Genomic DNA, 21728 nt, shown 5'->3' with positions numbered 1-21728 from the left:
AAATCAGACACTTTGGAGTCAAGCCAATCTGGGTTTAAATATTGGCGGAACAGTTTACAGCAAGGAGGGATTGGTGCTTGAGAGAAATTTATAAGGCAGACTCAACAGGTCTTGCTAATTAAGAGGCTCAAGTTGGCTGACATTAACCTCTCTAAGCCTCACTTTCTTCATCTATGAAGGGGATAAATACATTGCCTCAAAGAACTGTTGGAAAGATTATATTAGCTCATGTATATAAAACCATTAGGTGCTTGAAAACAAAAGCTCTCAGTAAATAGTTATTACAGCAGCTTATGTAGGTGAGAAAAGGATAGATGAGATTAACTCTGCCATTGCAGGGCAGGCACCAGAAGAGCCTTCACAGTCAAAGGATGTGTGAGAGTCCAGTAAGTAGAGCAGTAGAGAAATGGCCCTAGGGGCAGAGAGACCAGCATATCTATGAAAGAGTACACCATATTTGAGACTCAGTAAACAACTGCTATGGGCTAAAAGATGGAGAGTATTTGGAGAGGTTGGCAGAGCAGAACACATTGGCTATTGGAAGGCACTGGATTGAAAGCAGGGTGTGCCATAGGCAGATAAGCATTTTGGAAAAACCCCTCTGGGCACAGAGTAGGAAAGTAGAGAAAAGAGAAAGAGCCAAAGGCACAGAGACTAGGTAAGGTCCTGTAGAGTAAAATAGGATGGGCTGGGCTGGGGTAGGAGAAGAGATCAATGTTTAGAGGAAGATGAGGATGCCTGAGCTAGGGTCATTGCAATAGTGATGCTGCATCTGAGCAGTATTAAGGAGCTTGATTCAGTAGGACTTGTTAACTAGGAGGCCTGGGAATTTGGGTCTTTCCATTCCCCTCTGGTATCTGAGTGTTAGAACAGGAAGACCATGGAGCCTGAATTGGGTGATAAATCCACTTGGGCTCAATGGATAGTACGTGGATGAGGCATAATTTGTGTCATGTGGATACAGTAAGCAGAATGTAAGAATTCAAAGAATACCATTTGGCTTTATGTGGAAATCATGCATGGACCTATGTGTAACTGCATGAATGTGCTATGACTTCCAGATGCAAGTATGTGAACCATAGTGAAGGGCTTGTGTAAAGCTGAATGTAGACTTTTAGGGGAAAGATTGTAGACTTAAGAGTCCTGGATTCTTCCTTCTCCTCATTTTCTCCTTCCCTCTCCTCCTCTTCCCTTTCTCCTCCTCCTCCTCCTTTTTCTCGGTTCCAGTCTTACATCTCTGGAAAAGTGGTTGGGTGGCCTTTAGCAAGCCATTCACCCTCTGTGGGCCTTGGGTTCTCCATATGCCCCCACCACACTGGGGAAGATATGCCATGGACATGAGGGATTATATTAGATATTAACTTATGTACAAAGAACACTTCACTTCTCTGTCCTTTTTACCTTCATTGCCTTCTATTGAGGTTAACAATGGGACAATAGATGGCTCCATTTGGCCAGTCTAGAGAAGGTTAAGGTCCCAAAAAGTCTGAAGCAGAATCTTCACCCCCAGCCAACTCTACTGGCCTATAAACAACTCAAAACCCTCTCATGGTCATTCAGGACGTTAGTGGTTAAGAATCCAGCCTTGGGCAAGTGACAACCTCTACATGCCTGGTGCCCTCCTTTGCTAATTAGAGGAAATAACAGCAGCCCTCGTAAGATTTTGGTGAGGATGGGTCAACATATGCCAGATACCTAGAATAGTACCTGCAGCATAACAAGTACTATACAAGTCTTAGTTGTTACTGTCATTCTTGTACTCAACACCCTACTTTATTTACAGTCACACTGAAAAGTCTCAAAAAATGTCCTCTCACACCTTCCCTCTCAGCTTTTGCATGAGCTGTTCTGACTTCTGGGAATGTCTTTCCAGCTCAAATGTCTTTCATTGCCTCTGTAAGGCCTTTTGCCTCTCCCAGAAGGAATTGGTAACTCTCTCCTCTGGGGTCTGATAGTGAAGACTTCCCCAGCTCTATTCCAGCATTTTCCTCACTCAGTGTCACTGTGCTATGAGCACAGTCTGGGTGGGATTTTGTTTGTACCCTGGTGTCTTGCACTGGACCTAGGTCGTGACTAGCTAGCATCCAGCAAGATTGACCTTGATGCCTAGAATGAGGGAGCCCTGAAGGAGGATCCCTGGAAGCACATGAAATACCCAGGATCCCTTGAGAGTAGTGACCTTCCGATTTGCCATCAATGCAGCATATGAGGGCTTGGAAAGAGGGTGGCAGACACACAGAACCCACGGGCTCTGTGTGAGGGTGAGCTTTTTAATAATTGGCCTCTGCCCATCAAACTTCCAGATGATGAAAGGCACTCACTGTCTCCCTTTGGAAACTTTACCGCATGTGTTGGTACATGCTATCGCTGCTCTGTTTTCCTGTTTTATGGGAGTTGGCGGCAGGGGCGTTCAAGGGGCCATAGTTGTGCTCTGCTGGACAAGTTGGGGTTGTGGGGGGAGAGAAAGAAGAAAAAAGAAAAGGAAGGAAGGGAAGAAAGAAGGGCAGGGGGTGGGGGAGAAAGGAAAGCAAGGGAGGAAAAGAGAGAAGAAAGGGGAACAAAGAACAGAGGCAGAAGGAGAAGTTGTGAGTTCAGGGAGCAGTGAATGCCCCAGATGGAAAGCTAAGACCTCAGATCCTACACCCAGCTCTGACACTAACAGGCCATGGGACGTTGGTCCAGGTTCTCATTCGTACCCTCCAGGTCTTTTCACAAACAGATTGGTAGGACCAGGACTTGCCGAAAAAATCCTTCAGCTCTAAACTCTAATATTCCAGGATTCTCAAGCTTTCAGGGCCCACAAATGGGAACAGAGGGAGTAAAGAAACAATTCTTTTTGTTGAATACATTGTTGATGTCGACCCAGCAAACTCTCAGAGGAGAAGTAATACCTGTCAGGGAAGGTGCTCTAACCGTATCTCCCCCAAATTCAGGATAGGGGTTCCTCTTTTTGGTTCTTACAATCCCTGTATACCCATGATGCTTCTACCTAGCCTATGCAGTTCTAATGATCTCCTCAGGTTTCTGTTTTCCTTTAAGATGTCACCTCCTTGGTAGGGCCATGTTTTAGGTCTCCCGTTCCCAGATGAGGCTGCAGCCTATGTTAGGTGTTCAGCAAAGGTGCTCAAAAAGATTTGAGTCTTCTAGGACAGGATTCATGAATCCCATCCTGAACAGGTTTTGTACTTTGTAGATGAAGAAACTGAGGCTGGATTTGTGTTCATATATGGTCTCCACGCCAGAGCAGGCCTTTGGGCATCTCTCTCTTGATCCCCAGAGAAATCCCCTTTGGGCTATGCCAAGAGATCTATTCAGGGGTGGCTGAGGAGCCGTGGGGGGGCTGAAGGAGCCATCTGTGAAGGAACTGAGGAAGTCTGTTCAAACGTAAGACCTCCGCATTCTGCCCTTGGTCCAAGAGGCTGGTTTCTTGGAGATTCAGATTCAGATTAGAATAGCCAGTTAGAATAACAGTAAGAGCAATAATTACCATTTGTTGAGCATTTTCCATGGCCAGAGTCTGTGTCAAGTGGTGTTATTTGTAGTGTCGCACTTAGGTGTCATTCATATCCCATAACCCAGCTGTTGGCATCTCCACTTCACAGAGAGCAGGTGATGTTCCCAGGGTGGTGGCTTCAGTAAGGGGCTGGGGATGGAGTTTTAATTTAATACCTGGTGACTGAGCTCTGTTCTTCTAACCACCCCAGAGCATTTTTTATTCTTTTTGTAATGTTTATTTATTTTGGAGAGAGAGAAGGAGAGTGTGAGTAGTAGAGGAGGGGCAGAGAGAGGGGGGTGACAGAGGATCTGAAGCAGGCTATGTTCTGAAAGCAGAGAGCCTGATGTGGGGCTCGAACTAATCAACCATGAGATTATGACCAGAGCCAAAGTCAGATATTTAACCGACTAAGGTATCCAAGCACAATCCCCCCCCCACCCCATTTTAGAAATGAGAAGACTGAGGGCCAGGAGGGAAAAAGTACCTGCCCAAAGTCATGCAACTGCCAGAACCAAGAGTGGAATATTCCCTGATTTTTATCTCTGGTGCTCTCCTGACCCCTTGGCAGCCCCCAAGCTCATCCCCTTTTCTGACGTCTGCACAGGTAGGGAGGGGCAGGGAAGAAAGCCTGAACCTCTGCTCAAGAAGCAAGGCCAGTGCCAAGTCTGGTGAGCTTCCCCGGGAGGTATTTGTAGTACAAATACCAGTGTGGTTGCAGTTCACTAGGTTTTACGATCAGAGATGACGTAGTTTCTTCACTCACTTGTAAGTAAGCTATTCTATTCCACAGTCCGTGAACAGCCTTCTCCGGGCAGAGCAAGAGGCATGTGTGTAAGAGGGGCTGTTTACAGGAATCAGCAAGGCTGGCCTTGCCCTATCAGAATGTAAAAGCATGACTGGTTGGCTTTGTGGCTTATGGGCAAATTTCTTCCCATCTTTGGATCTTGATCTCGCATGCAATATAATTTGGAGAATGGGACTGATACATGTGAATGACCTGGGAGTTTGGGGGAAGTACAGATTTCTGGCCCCACTTGTTGAGACTCTAGCTGAGTAAGTATTAGGAAAGCCCTGGGAATCTACATGTTTGCAAGTTTTCTAGGGTAACTTTGATGCTTACCTTGTTTAAGAACCACACACCTAGATGATTTCCAAGAACCTTTCCAATCAGAGAAGAGAGGGGTTGTGAGTTTACATGGAGAATACACTGAGGTTCAATCTCATCTTCAGATATGGTCAGAGTAAACATGCAGCTGGAGGAATGGACTTCTTTGTTGAGGTTCAAGAAGACAGGTGGAGATCAGAGGATTTCCCAGAAGGGCCAAATTTGTCTCCATACAAATGGCTGGTTTTTATATGTGAGATGGTGAGCTTTCTATCACTTGAGAGGTGCAAGTTGACAGGCAACCACGTTGAGGTTCAGATCCATGTGGCAGGGAAAAACATAACTACAGAAAGAACTATTAGAAGATAGAGTAATTCTGAGGAATGAATATTGGCCTTTGGAGTCAGACAAACTTGGGTTTAAATTCCAGCCTCCCCAGATGTGGGAACTTGACAGACCTGGAATCCATTCTCTCACCGGGAAAACAGGAATGTTCAGTTTCATCTGCTTCACTGGGACATTCATTGTAGGGAAGGCATTATCAATATATAAGAAAAAGCCTGGCATATTATCAATAAATAAGAAAGTGGGTGCTCAAGAAAGGCTTGTGTGTTTTTTTCTGTAGTTTTCACTTAGTCATTCCTTTTAGCATTGCAATTAGTTCTAAGAAAACCCAACTTCAGAGAGGAAGCTTCTCACCCAGCCATGTGTGGGTGAGAAGACACTGGGGCCTGTGCTACAAACAAAATCAACAAACAAAGACAGAGCAAAGGATGATTATTGAGCAGCAGAGGTTTCTGTGGTTGGCTGGGGGCATGGGGCATGGGCCACAGATGAGAATTTTTCACCCTTCTTCCTTTTAAGTCTTCCAGTGAAACTTGAATCTGGGGTTGGGCCAAGCTCAGAGCCCTCTCAGCACATCTGTAATTGGGTTAATGGTATTTGGACTTGTTTAATCTATTTGTCCCAGTATCAGTGGAATATGTAATAGTCACGGAATATGCTGCAGCCCTTGACAATAGGCAAAAACAACACACTATTTCTAAGCAAGAGTAACACAGGCAAGGGTGACACCAAATTCCATAGCCTCCTTCATTGTCCCAACCACTCCACAGTGCAAACTCAAGTTTAAGCATCACCACACAGTGCCCCTGCTCATACCTGGTTTTGTTTTTTTTTTTTTGGATCTCGTGCCTTATACCCAAGTAAGGTGAAGATGATTGAAATTCCCTGTCCATTCCTTATTTTTCTGGACCTCCATAACTTTGCTCACCTCGTTTCCATGACCATGCACACTCCTGCCACCCTTTTTCCTACCTATCGCCGTTAGGCAGTTGCAATGTCTTTTTTGGTCGCTCAGCAGCAGTTACTCCTCAGCAACACCCTAATTTTTTTGCAGGGAGAAGGGAGAAACTTCTGCCCCACCGGGTATGGTCTTGATGGAACTTAAACCATTATATTCTCCCACTGGAGATGATTCCTCTCCTTATCTAGGCATGCGACCTGCATGTCCCAACTACAGTCTCACTCCCAGGAATCTGAGTCTTGATCAGAGTGATGCTAGAGAGGAACAGTTGGAGTTTATAGAACCTGGGTGCAATTTTTTTAATGTTTATTTTTGAGAGAGAGAGAGAGAGAGAATACAAGCGGGGTAGAGGCAGAGAGAGAGAGAGAGAGAGAGACAGAATCTGAAGCAGGCTCCAGGCTCTAGGCTGTCAGTGCAGAGTCCAGTATAGGGCTGGAACCCAAGAACTATGAGATCATGACCTGAGCAGAAGTCAGACACTTAACCAACTGAGCCCTCCAGGCACCCCAAGTCTGGGTGCAATTTTTAAGCTTTTCTTACCACTGAGCCCCTGAAATTGCCTGGCTTTCTGACTCTTCCTTATTTTCCACCCTTCTCTCACAGATAGAAACCTGTGGGCCGTGCTCTCCCAAACACTTACAGTGAGTTCTCTTTGTGCCAAATCCTGTGGTTGTGACAACTATGAACCCTGATACATATATTCAACCATGATCCATAAGTGTTTTCTTTGGGAAGTCTTCTTTGAACTCTCACATGTAGGGCTAACCAATTCATGATATGGCTATGAAAGACCTAGGATGTGTCTGGTTCTTTGCTCCGGTCAAGCAACCCAAAAGCTGGGTGCCTGTCCCCTCCTCTGAGATCCCCAACTAACACTTTTGTGTTAGCCCTATCAATAGCATGTCAGAAAGCTCTGGCCTTTATGACTGTCTCCCCTAAAGGTTTCACTGTCTCCAACAACAGTGAAGTGTTTTCAGTTCACCTCTGGGGCTCAGTGTGGTGCCTGCTGCTGAAAAAATGTGTATTGAACCGAATTGACTTGCTTTTAGGGATTCTTTGCAGAACAGTCTCAGCCTTAACTCCAAAACTGTTTTGCAAACGAACCTAGACAGTGTTGTGTTTGGGAAAGCAAAGAAGAAAAATGGCTGAGAAAAAATTGCAATGGATGTGTATTTTGATTCAATGAAACATTCTTTTGCTGTTGGCCTACTTCAAAAAAAAAAATCACATTCTAGCAGTAGCCATGACCCACCAAGGGCTTTGGTGACTGTATGGAAAGATTTCATCTAGGGGTGCTTATAAAACCCCACTGAAAGGGATTCCCATTCCTTCCCTCTCTCCACACCCTTGCCTCTTCCCATAAGAAGCCTTAATAGACCCTCTGTGCATCCCTGACATGATGGAAACTGCAAAGAGATGGAATTTCCATACTGGAAAGAGAACAGAAGAATGTTATTCCTCTTGCTCCAACCGTGGAACTGGCAAGCTACCCCCCTGCCCCACCCCAGGTGGGAGAAGGGGCTGCGTGAGGAAAGGAAGTATAGCAGGAGGGAAAAGGGCAGCAGGGGTTGAGATGATGGAATGCCAGGCCTCCAGATGTCTGTGCCTTGCAGATGTGTCAGCAATGGCTTGGCCCACACATCTGGGAGCTAATCATCACCCTGGACCACATCTGGAGAGCACTTTACAGGTCATGGAGTCCTCCCACTGATGTCTCTAGTCAGATTCCCACAGCAAAGTGGGCAGAGCAGGCACCATGAACCCCATTTGACCAACAAGGCTCCCAAAGTCATCACATGCTCTCACTTGGGTTCTGATAACAAAAGCAATGACAATGATGATGAAGCTGACACTTCTATGGGCCAGGCACTGGTCTGTGCATTTTGCCTCTCTAGTATTGGTCATTGACTCTACATGGCATTTCTCCAAGATGGGTGTTTTTATCCCTACATTACAGTCAAGGGGGTGATTTGCAGGAGGGTCTAGCAGCTGTCCTAAGATCACACAGAGAAGTGGCAGAGCCAGAATTCCAACCCAGGCAGTTTGCTTCCCAAATCTATGTCTTTAACCATTATTTCTTGCCTGTCCACCTGTCAAGGCTGGGAAGGAAAACAGGTCTGACTCCTAATATCACTTCACTGCTGGTAGTGCTATGTGAAGCTAAAAGTGTGATTCTGTTAGGAGACATTCCTTAGACATGGGCTGGGTGGCTTCAGCATGCCCGGCACTTGGCTTGGACAGTGGGGGACATAGTTGAGAGAAACCGGTTTTACTATCGCATTCCAACTGGTTGTAAGTGACATAAGCAGAGTGACCATTCTGTCTCCAGCTCCTAATGGTACATTTGGGGCGTACTTAGTAAATACATCTTGAATGAGTAAGTTGTCCTTGCCCTTGAGGGGTTTGTGACCTAAAGAAGAAAGACTTACAGGTGGGTATTTCATTTTTGTTGTATATTCTAGAAATGTAATTACATATCATGTATGTTACAGAGTGTTGAGAGCCACAGTGTGGTCTGGATATGGAATGGATGAGCATGAATGAGGGAGGTTTTTTGGCCCTGGCAATAGTTCATATCTGAAACATATTCTAGGAGAAGTAGCATCAGATAAGGTTGAGCAGGTAAGCAGGGACCTGTGCTGAAGAGTTGGGCGTTGTCTTACAGGACAGAGATCAGCAAACTTTTTTCTTTAAAGAGACATAGAGTAAATATTTTTGGCTTTGTGGGCCATATGGTCTCTGTTGCAACTATTCACTTCTGCTTCACAAAAGCAGCTATAAATGGTGTGTAAATGAAAGAACCTGGCTGTATTCCAGTAAAGTTTTATTTACAAAAGCAGATGGCAGGCCAGATTTGACCTATAGGCTATCGTTTCCCTGTCCCTACCATAGGGTATCAGGTGTCATTGATGCAGTATAGTCAGATTAAGTCTCCTTAATTCTTCCTTCCTAGGAAGGAAGTTCCTAAGTATTCACTGAGCACCTACTGTATGCCCTGTATAGTAGCGGTTTCTTCACTCTTGTTGCTTATAGTCCATAGGGGCAGAAAAGGTCCATTACAGCAGCATGACAGGTGCCGTGATGGATGCAAACATATGGGGCCATGTGGTCACAGAGATCCAAATTTGGGAAGGCTGACCACATACCACATTATATCAAGGAAGTAATATCTGAACTCTGGCACAAAGCTGAGTAAGAGTAAATTAAGTGAAAAAAACTGATGGGGAGTGACAGAGGACTTGTAAGATTAGAAGGCCTAAAAGGAATTCAGCTTACCTGGAGCCTAGGCGGTGGTAAGAAGGGTGACAGGAATTGAGGCTAAACATCCAATAAAAATACAATGGGAAGGGGCGCCTGGGTGGCTCCATCAGTTAAGTGTCCAACTCTTGATTTCAGCTCAGGTCATGTTCATAGGATTTAGTCCCGCATCAGGCTCTGCACTGACAGCATGGAGCCTGCTTGGGATTTTCTCTCTCCTTCTCCCTCTACCCCTCCCTTCCTCATGTTTGCTCGCTCGCTCAAAAAAATAAACTTAAAAAAATTATGAGAAATACAGTATGAGTCACATTTAATTTTAAATTTTCTGGTAGCCACATTTAAAAATTAAAAAGCAAGTAAAATTAAATTTAATAATATATTGGACTCAAAATACCTAAAATACTGTCTCAACATGTGATCAGTATAAACAGTTGTTAACAAAATTTTACATTATTATTATTGTTTTAGTACAAAGTCTTTGAAATTCAGTGGAGAGTTTTCACTTATAGCACATCTCAGTTCAGGCTGCCTATGTTTAAGTGTTCAAACATGTGGCTACTGGCTGCTGTGTTGAACATTGCCAGGCTGGGTCATTCAAGGCCATGTGGGCCATCGATGGAATCTGTGCTTTAGCATAAGTATGTCTCATTCTTGCAGCAGGATTGTCAGTCATCTTTAAGTTTTTGGTTTCATTCTGACCAATTTCATTGAAGTAGGGAGCCCAAAGGATAAAAAAAAAAAAGGAAGAAAGGAAGGGAGAATGGCCAACTTTGCATGATAAAGAGAAAGGATGTGTGGCTTTACCAGAAAACCTGTGAAAATTGAAAATAACACAACCAGATATTTATTATGTTTTTATTTAAATTTCACTAAGTTAACATACAGTGTGATATTAATTTCAGGTATATAATATAGTGATTTAACTCTTCCACACATCACCTGTGGTGGGGCTCATCACAACAGGTGTGCTCCTTAATTTCCTTCACTATTTAACCCATCTCCCCACTCCCCTTCCCACTGGAAACTATCAGTTTGTTCTCTCTAGTTAAGAATCTGTTTCTTGGTTTGCCTCTCTCTCTCTTTTTTTTCCCTTTGCTCATTTTTTTTGTGTGTTTCTTAAATTCCACATATGAGTGAAATCATATGGTATTTGTCTTTCTCAGACTGACTTCCTTCACTTAGCATAATACTATTTGTGGCTTCGTCCGTGTCATTGCAAATGGCAAGATTTCATTATTTTTTATGGCTTGGTAATATTTCATTGTATGTGTTTATGCATGTATGTGTGTATACACACATATATATGTATTATATATATGTGTCTATATATGTATTCACTCTATGTATGTATGTATATATATATATATATATATACACGTTTGTGTGTATATGTACATATATATGTATACATCTTTTTATCCATTCATCTATCAATGGATACTTGGGCTATTTCTATAATTTAGCCACTGTAGATAATATCAGAGTGCACATATCCCTTTGAATTAGTATTTTTATATTCTTTGGGTAAATACCCAGTAGTGTAATTGCTAGATCCTGATTAGTTCTATTTTTAACTTTTTGAGGAAACTGTATACTGTTTTCCAGAGTGGCTGCACCAGTTTGCATTCCCACCAGTGGTGCAAGAGGTTCCCCTTTCTTCACATCGTAGTCAACAGCTATTGTTTGTGTTGATCTTAGCTATTCTGACAGGTGTGAGATGGCATCTCATCTTGGTTTCGATTTGCAAATCCATAATGAGTGATGTTGTCTTTAGAAAAATGTCTATTCATATTTTCTTCCCATTTTTAATTGGATCATTCATTTTTGAGGGTGTTGAGTTTTATAAGTTCTTTATATGTTTTGGATACTAACCCTTTATCAAATATGTTATCTGCACATATCTTCTCCCATTCAGTAGGTTGCCTTTTAGTTTTGTTGATTATTTCCTTTGCTGTGCAGAAGCTTTTTTCTTTGTTTTGATGTAGTTCTAATAGTTTATTTTTGATTTTGTTTCCCTTGTCTCAGGAGACATATCTAGAAAGAAGTTGCTATGGCCAGTATAAAACAAATTACTCCTGTGTTCTCTTCAAGGATTTTTATGGTTTCAAGAATCACCTTTAGGTCTTCAATCCATTTTGTATTTATTTTTGTGTATGCTGTAAGAAAGTGGTCTAGTTTCATTCTTTTACATGTTGCTGTCCAATTTTTCCAACACCATTTGTTGAAGAGACATTCTTTTTCCATTGGATATTCTTTCTTTCTTTGTCAAAGACTAATTGACCTTATAATTGTGGGTTCATTTCTGGGTTTTCTATTACATTGATCTGTCTATCTATTTTTGTGCCAGTGCTGTACTGTTTTGATGACTACAGCTTTGTAATATAACTTGAAGTCTGGAATTGTGATGCCTCCAGCTTTGTTTTTATTTTTCAAGGTTGCTTTGACTATTGAGGGTCTTTTGTAGTGGAACCATATTTTTAACTGATGTAGACAGGGTATGGTGGACCAGTCAGATGTCTGGGTGAAGCTGGTCACACGGTAAAGTCTAAGCCTAGGAGTCTTGTAAATCATCAGCTCTGTGAACTAAGTGGTAACCAGCAACCCTCTCCTTCAGAGCCTGAGGGTATCAAGAGAAAGGCAGGTCAGTCGAGGACACCACCTCATTTTTCTTGCCTCCAGTTGGAGGCTCAAGCTGTAAAACCCATCCTAGCCTGAGGCCTAGAGGAGTTTGACAATCCCTCACATCTGGGCCTATAAAAGCTGAACTCCATTTTCCATTTGAAACTCACTAGACCTCCTGGGTTGGTGGACTCTACTCTTGGTTTTACTAATCCCCTTCCCTGGTCTCAGCTGTCCTTGTGTTTGTCCAGTTCCCCACCGGACATCAAACTTTGAACATACTTTCTACTCCATTAGCCAAATTCTTATCCAAATTTGACTGTTCTTCTTTAAACACAGGCAATTGAAATGTACTAAGTGTTGGAATTAATGATTATTATTTTTAAATAAGCTTTCTTATCTCTAAGTACTTGCTCATCACAGGAAGCCTTAGCAATTGGAAGTCTTTGGGACACCTTCTTTCATGAATAAATGAAAAAGATTGGTAATTGATGTATGATTTTTGTGTTACCAAGCATTATCAAAATGCTGAAAAATTGTATTCCCTTAATTGGTTTAGTTACAGCCTGGGGTTTATATCACTAATTGGATTAGCATGTGTTTTCGCTGTGAATGGAAGTTAACTCAGGCTCTGTCTAAATTTATTTGTATCTTCCTTAAACAATCACAGACCTACTATGAGCCAGGGGATACAGGTTGAATGAGAAAGAGCTTCTATGTATTTTTGAGGCATGGAAGAAATAAATGGACAATTAGTATAGCAAGTAATAGGGACTGATGGGGACCCACAAGACTACCAGGCTTAGCTGAACTTGGAGAAGGTTTTAAGGAGCAGCAGAAGTCAATTATGTTCAGGGTATTCAGAATCAGATTACTGAGGTTTAAATTCAGATTTCAGCCCTTACTAGTCATACAACCTTGCAGAAGCTATTTAAAATTTCTTGCCTTGTTTTCCTCATTTATAAAATGATAATACTGAGAAGTATATCTACTTCGATGGGTTAGTATATATATTAAATTAGAGATTGCATATAAAGCACTTAATTTTGTGTCAGACACATAGCAAACCTGCAGTCAATGCAAACTATAATAATAATTATTAATACACTGGTCATCTAAGCTGAGCTACTCATAGTTAAGGGAGGGTTTTCTAGGTAAGAAGCAGGGCCTGAGACCAAAGCTGAGAATTAAGAAAATATGTATGCTAACATAACTAAAGGAAGTACAGTTTAGCAAGAACATAAAGTGAAGGTTGGGTCAGTGATGGGAGGAATGGTAGCAAAAGACAAGTCTAGCAGAAGGCAGGCAGAATCTACAGTGAAGGGTTTAAGCAAGCTAAAACACTGACCAGCTCTATTATTAGGAAGTGAAACTGTTTATGAATATCGGGCTCTGAAGACAACTGAAATTTACAGGTGAATGGAGTCCCAACCTCTGATGCTTTGCATGAATTAACCTGAGTTACAGGAAAGCTGTGCATTTGAGATGAAAGCATTTGGCAGGTAGCTTTGTGGAAATATTTTTAAGGTATTGCACAGAGAAAAATGTGTAATAACCAAAAGCCTTTCTCCTAGCAGAGGAGAAATATCAAGGTTTGGGTTTAGGTCTCAGAGGATGCACTAAATGTCTGGAAACTAAGTTCTCTCTTTGGCTCCTTGGGAAGAGATTTTGAGATTGGTCCTTGGAAACCATGCCTCACTGGCCTGTGCTGGTAGAAAAGTGTGTGTGTGTGTGTGTGTGTGTGTGTGTGTTTACACACACAAATAAATGGATGGATACGTGCATTACATCTACTTCTCAGGGATTGAAGAAAATAGGATGACTGGTCACTTCCCTTCCTACATGTGGTGTGTGTTACATTCATGTGTTTTTAATCCCAAAAAGGAATGTGTTCCATATGGCACAAGAGTATCAAGAATAAGCTGCTCCTTTTCCATGCAAAGTCCAGACAAGCTACTGGTAGGAGCCATAGGGAAGTACCTTGCCTCCTAGACAAAGTTTTGTAAAAGGATGCCACTTGTGTGCTTCCTCATATGTTTGAAGGAGAAAGAGGAAATGAGAGAGACAATATGGAGTCTTAAAGTTAGGTGGACTGTTTTTCAGCCAACTACCCTTTCTTCTATTTTCTAAAGCTCTACTGGTTCTCCAAGGCTCATCTCAAGTGCTACCTCCTCTAAGAAGTCCAGTAATATAGAAGAGGGGCTTGGACGATGCCATGGTTCCTAAAAGGTTCTGCTGACCCTACCTTCAGTAGAACTCAAAGGCATCATGCATTATGGACAAAAAGTTCTTTACTCCGTTTGGAGGTGAGTCTTGGGAACTCTGGACATTTTTCCATGGATTTAAATTGTTAAAAGGACTCTTGAAAGCATCATGGCTGTCATATTCCCTGCACTAAATCCCCCTTTTCTGTAAAAACTGAATTGCTATGTATTTGACTTCTCATGGTCTTTATATCTTTTCTGGCTACTTTATGGCCCCTAAACACCCTGGAATATCCAGCTGTCGATGGACTAGTTAAAGAAGATAGACTGGGCCAACTAGGGGAGCCCCTCATCCCCTGTTTGATTAGAGAAGCTCTTTTGACTTGCTGAAATTTCATGTAATACTGCACTTGGCCAAAATGTTTGAGAACCTTTGACCTGATTACATCTTAGCCAATCTCCCAAGGATATGAGGCAAGGGAAGGAAAGGCAGATCAACATGGAATAGATGGTGGCAAAGGTGTATTAACTATTACGTGGAGGCCCCTTAGATAGAGCAGATTAAATTGTTCTAGCTCTGTTTGGTAAGTTTCCCAAGGAGAAGAGCTCCATTCTTTTGGCTGCTTCTCCACCTACTTCTCCATGGCATTTCTTGCAGTTCCATCATAGTACTTGGTTGGAGAGCAATAGACTCAGACCACTTCATTTCATATCTTCTTTGTCATTATTCCCAGCACCCAGATGAGGAATCCTAAGATTCAGGGGTGAAGTGGCTTCTCTGTGGTCAGAGAGTGCTACAAAGTGGAACAAGTGATGCTGGAGCCCAGAGCTCCTGACTACCCAGTCTTCTGCAAGACCAGCCAACTGCTTCCCCTCCCTGTCCTTTGTATAGTCAAGCTTTGTTGTGCTTTAAATAATCATTGCTAATTTGGGGAAAATGTGGATGCGAGTTTATGCTCCTGAAGTGGGATCTTACTCCACTTCAGAAAAATGTTCTAGAAAAACATCTTGCTGCTTCTTTTTTTTTTTCAAATATAATTTATCGTCAAGTTAGCTAACATACAGTATATACAGTGTGCTCTTGATTTTGGGGGTAGATTCCCATGATTCATCGCTTACATTACAACACCCAGGCAATCAAAAGAATAGGAGAAGATATTGGCAAATGACATATTGGATAAAATGTTAGTATCCAAAATCTATAAAGTACTTTCCAAACTCAACACCTGAAAAACAAATAATCCAGTGAAGAAATGGGCAGAAGATATGAAAAATGTCTTCTAATGGAGCATTTTTGCCAGTGACTCTTTTTAAAAACTTTGATATTGACATAATACACATACAGAAAAGTATGTACACTTGATTATAAGTGCTTGATGAATTTTATGAATTCAGACTTGTGTATCCAGCACTCAAATCAAGAAACAGGACATTACTAGCATCCCAGAAAATCCCCCTTCTTGTCTCTTCCAGTGACTACTCTTTCTACCTCTCTGAAGGATCCCACTACCCTGATTCTAATGGCAGTAAATTTCTCTTCTCCCCCTCTGCCTCCTCTTTTTTCTCATATCTATCTATCTATCTATCTATCTATCTATCTATCTATCTATCTATCTATTATCTATCTATCTATCATCTATCTATCTATCTCATCTGTCTTTTTTTGATACTTGTGTTTGGGATTTTTCCAGTCTCTTTAAAAACTAATTTATTTGGGTGAAATTCATATAACAAAATTAACAACTGTATAATGAACCATTTAGCAGCATTATATTTGCAATCTTGGGAGACCATCACCTTAATCTAGTTCCAAACATTTCCCTCACACCAAAGTAAAACTCTGCCTGATAACCACCTTCTCCCCATTTGACCCTCCTCAAGCTCCTGACAACCACCAATCTGTGTCTTTCTATATGGATTTATCTATTCTGATATTATATTTAACCTTTTGGTTACTAGTTTCTTTCACTTAGCACAATATTTTGGAGGCCCATCAACTCTGCAGCACATATCAATAGGTTTTTATGACTGACTAATGTCCTTTTGTTTGCGTATACCATAGTTTGCTTATCCATTCATTTGTTGATGGAAAATTGCTGTGTTTTACCTCTAGTCCATTGTAAATAGCACAGCTACAAACATGTGTATATGTACTTGTTTGAGTATCTGGTTTTAATTATTTTGGCCATATACCTTGGAGTGGAATTTTAGGATCATATGGTAATTCTACACTTAACATCTTGAGGAAGCAACAAATTTTCCATAGTGGCTGAACCATTTTACATGCCCGCCATGAGTGCACAAGAGTTCTAATTCTCTGCATCTTCACCAACACTTGTTACGTTTCATTTTTTAAAATTATATCCATCCTTTGTCTTTATATTTGGAGAAATGTCTAATCAGGTTATTTTTTCCATTTTTAATTGGGTTCTTTGTCTTTTTGTAATAGTTCCTTATATATTCGTTATAAATTATTTAGAAATCTTTTCTCTGATTTCTTGATAGTGTCCTTCGAAGCACAAAAGTTTTTAATTTTGTTCAAGTCCAATTTTTGTTTCCCCTGTTGTTTGTACTTTCATATCTAAAAATCTATGACCAAATTCAAGGTCGTTAAGATTTACCCCTATGTGTTCTTCTAATTTATGATTTTAACTTTCATATCTAGGTCATTGATGTATGTGGTATGAGATAGGGGTCCAGTTCATTCTTTGTTTATCTATGTAGATATCCAGTTGCCTTGGCACCTTTAATTGTGCTTTGCCTATTTTTGTACTTCATAAAATGGAAATCCCATAGTTAATTTTTTTGTGTCTTCTTTTGCCTGACATTTTTGTGAGATTTATTCACATTGTTGCATAAAGTTGTAGATCAGTTGTTCTTAGTGCTGTATAGCATTTCAGTGTGTTCATATATACCATTTATTTGCACATCATACTGTTGATGGGCATTTGGTGAGTTTCCAAGTTTGGGCTGTCATCAATAATGCCGCTATGAACATTCTAGAACTTGTTTTTGGTAAATATATGTATGCATTTCTGTTGGATGTACTCTTAGAAGTGGAATTGCTGGGTCTTATGGCATTATGTCCATCATTAGATACTGTCATAGCATCTTTATAATCAGGAAAAAACTAAGACTCCCTTATAATGCCTCTCTTTATGAATAGGCACCCTACCTACTTTTATTGAATATGGGAAGTAAGGCAGTGAGAAAGGTAGATACATGAAAATTGAGTGAGCTAGAAATAAACTTAACATTTCCCCACTAAGTGCTTTAACTGGCAGTTCAGGTTCCCCTCACTGTGGACTGTGCTTATTCATTCTGTAAACCAACACTGATCCTTTACAAAGATGGCACACATTATGTTCTCAAAAGCAGCAGCTCTGCAACTAAAGGAAATAAAATGTCTTAAATACCCACTTACTCTTAACTTAGGTAAACTCTACCTTTATGTCCGAAACTTTCAAGACTATCCATCACAAAATCACTAACCATAAGAAATGGAAATGTCCTTAGGAATATAAAGTTCTATATTATCATTTTGCAAATTGGAAGTCTGAGGACCAGAGAGAAGAAATTTGCTCTAGCTACTAAAAATACCAGAACAAACCTTTTCCCATTTATATTGTGATAGGAATAAAGGATCACATAAGGAATAAGAGTATGGGTTTAGAAGTCTGACATGCTTGGGCTGAAATCCAAAATTACTAGTTGTTTACTATGTAATTTTGGACAAGTATCTTATTTCTGTGGGTCTTGATATTCTAATCCATAAAATGGTCTTAACAATATTTGTTTATAGCATTGCTGTTAGGATTAAATTAAAGAATGGGTAAAGGCAATTTCTCAGTAAATGGAGCCTTCTTTAAATATTATTATATAGGCTGTCTTGTCCACCCTAACTGGTCAATAGAGGATAGGGTAGCTAGAGAAGTACACATAACCTGTTCTCCTCATAGGCTTGGGACAAGTTCAGTGTCATTCCAAGATACAAGACTCTACCTGTCATAGATGGAAACTGCTGGGAAAAAAAATGCTCACTTAGCACCAGTCATGATACAAATTGGTAAGTTGTTCAAAGGGATCTGGATAGTCCAGAGATGATGATGTCTCTAATCAAATTAGACAAGAGGCATCCTGGTCAAGGACAGAGTACTGATCAAGGCAGCAGAAGGGGAGGAGCTCCGTGTCTGGCATGAGGTGTAGCCCTGGAGAATCTCCTCCCTACCCCAATCTTGAATTTACATTTGACAAAAAAACTGTATTAAACACAGAAAAGCAAATTTAACAGTTATACTGCAACTATCCTTTCCATTTCTATGATAGGTAGGCATGGATGAGGAAACAAGTTCAGAGAGATGTGGTAACTTTCCCAAGGTCACATTACCCTTTCCCTTGTACCTGGATGCATTATAAAAACCTTTCTCAACACAGCATTGTAATCACTAGCAGTAAATCTGTGTGGAATTAAGTTGAAACAATTTCCATCCCGGGACTATGTAAATAATATTGCTCAAACAGATTTAAGATAATCATGAGAAGAGAGAATCTGTTTACACCTCAGTGAGATTGGGACTTGACTTTTGGAGTCATTCACCATGAAAATTCACTTAAACTCTGAGCCTCAGTTTCTCTCATCTGTGGAAATGGGACTAACGATCTATATGTTACAGTAATTTTGTGAGAAATAAAAGGGAAGCAAATCTATTTCCTTGTCTTAAAGGCACCCCTTCCCCACTTCTGCTTTTATTGCTATCCTTGTAAAGTACAAGCTAGAGAGCAGAATAACATTGATTTTAAATTTTTTTTTATTTTTTTTTAATAGTTTATTGTCAAATTAGTTTCCACATAACACTCAGTGCTCATCCCCACAAGTGTCCTCCTCCATGCCCATCCCCCCCTCCCCCCACATCCATCAGTCCTCAGTTTTTGTCAGCATTCAAGAGTCTCTCATGGTTTGCTTCTCTCCCTTTCCCCCACCATTTCCGCCCTTCTTCTCCCCCTTGTTCCTCCGTCAAGTTCCTCCTAATCCTCCTATACGTGCAAACATATGATATTTGTCCTTCTCTGCCTGACTTATTTCGCTCAGCATAACACCCTCAAGGTCCATCCATGTTGCTACACATGGCCAGATTTCATTGTTTCTCATTGCCATGTAGTATTCCATGGTATAGATAAACCACATCTTCTTGATCCATTCATCTGTTGATGGACACTTAGGCTCTTTCCATGTTTTAGCTATTGTGGAGAGTGCTGCTATGAACATTGGGGTACATGTGCTCCTATGCAACATTGATTTTAATTCTTAATTGGTCTTTACTCCAGACCTGTTCAGTCTTTTGGATATATAACTGGGATTTATCATTTCATGGAAATGGACACAAGAAATGGACACTGGATAGCTCCAGTCTTGGTGATATGAAAATGGGACATTTGTTCTCCGTGTAAATACTGGGGAGCTGGGCTGGGTGTACCTCTTTCCCTCCCCCTACCATCCCACTTCTGCTGCAGAGTGCAGCCTACCATGGGACTCATATTTAGTCGAGGATGGGGTGGAGAAGTAGGGGAGGTCAAAAGGGTAACAATTAACACATATATTGAGACCTAATGTCTAGCCACCCCCTGCTGAGTAATTTAATTAACTTATGATACATTTTTTCTTAGGACAGCCCATTTAGCACCAAAATGATGAATCCCATTCTACAGACAAGGCTACAGAACAGGTAGAGAACTTTCCAGCACAGCATATAAATGGCCATGATCCCACACCCCATCTGACTATATTCCAAACCCTTCTCCAAAGACTTCCACTCTCATCTTAAGACCTTAACACGACAGACCACTGAAGGGTCATCAGGAATATCACTTGAATATCCAAACCTACACACCTGATTGTGTGGCTTTAGGTCTTTATATTTTCCCAATGGCTGATCCCAGGAAATTGTTAGATCTCCCAGTCCCAAATATACCATCATTTAAAAAGAAATACAATAGGAACTCTACTTTCTTCTCAGTTTTTTTTCCTTTGTGAACCTGAAGCTTCCCTAAAAAGTAAAATCTATTAATTGAAAAACAGCCCTCTAAAATCAGTGAATAGCTGTGGTGTGCAGTGACTTTCTAGAATCACACAGTGCTGAACACAAAAGATTATTTCGTCCAACTTCGCCATCTAATAGAATGGAAAACTCTTCTGCCCACTCACCATGATCACCGTCATCGAGTCATCATTTCTCTCCTTGATATTTCTTTCCTCTGACACCCTACATCTGCTACTTCCCTCTCCATTTTCTCCTTCAGATGGCCATCAGATGAATCTTTCTCAACCACAAATCTGACCTTGTAAATCCCTTTCTGAAAAACCATTCAATGGTTCCACATTGCTATTTAGATAAAGCCTGAAATTCTCAACATGGCTCATGATAACTTTTCTCTTCATCCTCCACTGGTACCCTATCTACTTCCTAAGTGCATTGGCCTTTTATTCAATTTCTGGAGAGTGTGGTGCTCTCTCTTACTTAGGATGCTGCACTTGCCAGTGCCGTTGACTTAAACACACCACTTGCCTTTTTCTCATTGCCAACTTACTGCATTGCCCTTCTCCACCTGAAATCACAGTCCTTTGGAGAGGTGAAAGACAGAAGGCTTCTTCTCAGCTGAAGGCTAGACAGGCTATGCTTTTTGTCCTAGGTTATTTCTGGCCCTGAAGGTTAAGAACTGGATAGATTTACCAATGCCAACATAGCATGATAGAATGTGGAGGCTATCTTTTTTTTTTTTTTTTTAACTTTAAAACCAATTCCTTGGTTAGGTTCTAGAACTTGGATGACAAATATAAATGATATCAATGCTGAATGTTTCTACCTGTTTTGAAGAGGGAAGTCATTTTCCCATCTGACAGATTAAGCAACTAAAACCCAGTGAACTTTCCTTGTGTGTACGTGTGTGCGTGTGTGTGTGTGTGTGTGTATTAGGGTTAGAGGAAGAGGGAAGAAGACACTAGAACTAATATCTTCTGTTTGCAAGAGAAAGCTCTGCCCTGTGACTTTCCATCTGCAGACAAAACCAGTGAGTAGAAAAAGCCATATGAAGACTTTCTCTCTCTTCTCTTTTTGGGAAGTATGTGCCTCTTTTCTTGAAACTGTTCTTTAAATCTTCTTTTGGTCTTCACAGTGAATTGAAGAGAACTGAGCAAAAGTCTCTTTAACCATTCTTTCTCTTTGGAAATCGCACTTTATCTGGCAGAATGTAGCAATGACTTTTATTTTATTCTTTGGTGACTTCTCCCCTGTCTTTCAATGTGTTCTGTTTGTCAAGAGTCCAAAAACTTATGGGTTTTGTCCAGAAAAACTATGGGTAGTTCTTGACTTCCCTACCTGTGGCCTTTTAATATAATTCAACTTGATGTCCCCAAACTGCCCTTTTGTGAAGATTCAAAACTTTTAAGTATCAACAGATACACACATATTTTGACTTGTCCTGTGGTGGTACTGCCTGCCAGCAGCTAGCTCAGTCCAGTGCCAATGACGACCTTACTCCATGACAGTGCCTGTGGACTGACTTGAATGCTTCAGAGCATCTTGCTTTTATTGTCTTAAAAAAAGTAAGTAGCTATCAAAAAACAGTGGATTATGAATAGTTGTTGTAAGCCACCTCTGTCTCATAATAATCAAAATAAGAGTTAATATAATCCATGTCTGCTGCAGTTCTAAGAACATTACATATTTATCTTATTTAATTGAA

The sequence above is a fragment of the Crocuta crocuta genome, unplaced genomic scaffold, assembly GCF_008692635.1.
Source record: "Crocuta crocuta isolate KB4526 unplaced genomic scaffold, BGI_CrCroc_1.0 scaffold95, whole genome shotgun sequence".
Classification (NCBI taxonomy): domain Eukaryota; kingdom Metazoa; phylum Chordata; class Mammalia; order Carnivora; family Hyaenidae; genus Crocuta; species Crocuta crocuta.
Note: the sequence above shows the minus strand (reverse complement) of the source record.